Source organism: Tachypleus tridentatus, chromosome 8, assembly GCF_004210375.1.
Source record: "Tachypleus tridentatus isolate NWPU-2018 chromosome 8, ASM421037v1, whole genome shotgun sequence".
NCBI lineage: Eukaryota > Metazoa > Arthropoda > Merostomata > Xiphosura > Limulidae > Tachypleus > Tachypleus tridentatus.
Genome location: NC_134832.1, coordinates 160059061 through 160061761, shown reverse-complemented (window position 1 = coordinate 160061761; position 2701 = coordinate 160059061).

Genomic DNA, 2701 nt, shown 5'->3' with positions numbered 1-2701 from the left:
ATATAAAACTTTTACAAAGAACAAGAGACACTCATGTTAATATAACACTTGTTTTAAAGAACAAGATACCCTCATATTAATCTAAAACTTATCACAAAAAACAAGAGAACTAGTGATTATAAAACACTTGTTACAAAAAACAAAAGACACTCATGTTTATGTAACACTTGTTACAAAAAACAAGAGAACTAGTGATTATATAACACTTGTTAAAAAAACAAAAGACATTCATGTTTATGTAACACTTGTTACAAAAAACAAGAGAACTCGTGTTAATATAACACTTGTTACAAAACAACGACAAACAATCATGTTAATGTAAAACTTGTTTCAAACAACAAAAGACACTCATGTTAACCTGACACTTGTTACAAAGAACAAGAGAAATCGTGTTTGTGTGACACTTGTTACAAAAACAAGAGACACTCGAGTTAATGTAACTCTTGTCAAAAAGAACAAGAGAACTCGTGTTAAACAAAACTTAATACCAAGAACAAGAGACACTAATGTTAATGTAACACTTGTCACAAAGAATAAGAAACAATCATGTTAATTTAACACGTGTTTGAAAGAACAAGAGAACTCGTGTTAATATAACACTTCTTAGAAAAAACGAGAAACAATCAGGTTGATATTAAAGTTACTTGAAAGAGCATCACACAACCATATTAATATAATACTTGTTTCAATGAACAAAAGAACTCGTGTAAAAATGACACTTATAACAAAAAAAGAGACACTCATGTTTATGTAACACTTGTTACAAAAAACAAGAGAACTCGTGTTAATATAACACTTGTCACAAAGAACAAGATAACTTGTGTTAATATAACAATTGTTAGAAAAAAGAGACACTCATGTTTATGTAACACTTGTTACAATGAACAAGAGAACTCGTGTTATATAACACTTGTTACAAAGAACAAAATAACTTATGTTAATATAACATTTGTGTCAAAGAATAAAACACACTCATGTTAATGTAACAATTGTTACAAAGAACAAGAGAACTCGTGATAATATAACACTTGTTACAAAAAACAAGACACTGATGTTAATGTGACACTTGTTACATAGAAGAGGTCGTGTTAATATAACACTTGTTAAAAAAAACAATAGACACTTATGTTAATGTAACACTTTTACAAAGAACAAGAGAACTCGTGTTAATGGAACACTTGTTACAAAGAACAAGATAATTCCTGTTTAAGTAAAATTTGTTACAAAGAACAAGAAACACTCATGTTAATATAACACTTGTTACAAAGAAAAAAGAGTCATGTCAATGTAACACTTGTTACAAAGAAAAAGAGAACTCGTTTTAATGTAACACTTGTTAAAAAGAACAATAGACACTTATGTTAATGTAACACTTTTACAAAGAACAAGAGAACTCGTGTTAATGAAACATTTGTTGCAAACAAGAGAACTCGTGTTAATATAACACTTGTTACAAAGAACAAGAAACATGTTAATAAAAAACATGCGACAAAGAACAAGAGACACTCGTGTTAATGTTACGCATGTAACAAAGGACAAGAGACACTCATGTTAATTTAACACTTCTTAAAAAGAACAAGAGACACTCATGTAAAGGCAACACTTGTTACAAAGAACAAGAGAACATGTTTTAATGTAACACTTGTTACAAAGAACAAGAAAACTCGTGTTAATATAAGACTCCTTACAAAAAACGAAAAACAATCAAGTTAATATAACACTTGTTCCAAAGAACAAAAAACACTCATGTTAATGCAACACTTGTTACAAAGAACAAGATACTCATGTAAATATAATACTTATTGCGAAGAGAAAGCGTGTTAATATAACACTTCTTACAAAAAAAGACACACATGTTAATGTAACACTTGTTACAAAGAACAAAAGATACTCACGTTAATGTAACATTTGTTACAAAGAACAAAAGAGCTCGTGTTTAGGTAGCACTTGTTACAAACAACAAAAGACACTAATGTTAACATAACACTTGTAACAAAGAACAAGAAACACTCACGTTAATGTAACACTTGTTACAAAGAAGAAAACTCGTTTTAATGTAACACTTGTTACAAAAAAAAGATAACTCCTGTTTGTGTAACACTTGTTACAAAAACAAGAGAACTCGTGTTTATACAACACATTTTGTTTTAAGAAACAAGACACTCAAGTTACTCTAACACTTGTTACAAAGAACGAGAGAACTCGTTTTAATGTAACACTTGTTACAAGGAACAAAAGAACTTGTGTTAATATAACAATTGTTACAAAAAAGAGACACTGATGTTAATGTAACACTTGTTACAAAGAAAAAGAGACACTCGTGTTAATGTAACACTTGTTACAAAGAACAAAGGAAAACTCGTGTTTATATAACACTTGTTACAAAAAACGAAAACAATCAAGTTAATATAACACTTGTTGCAAAGAACAAAAGACACTCATGTTAATGTAACACTTGTAAAAAGAACAAGAGAACTCTTGTTAATATAACACTTTTAACAAACAAGAGAACTCGTTTTAATGTAACACTTGTTACAAAGAACAACAGACACTCATGTCAATATAACACTTGTTACAAAGAACAAGAGAACTTGTGTTAATATAACAATTGTTACAAATAAGAGACACTTATGTTAATGTAACACTTGTTACAAAGAACAAGAAACTGATGTCAATATAACACTTGTAACAAAGAACAGAG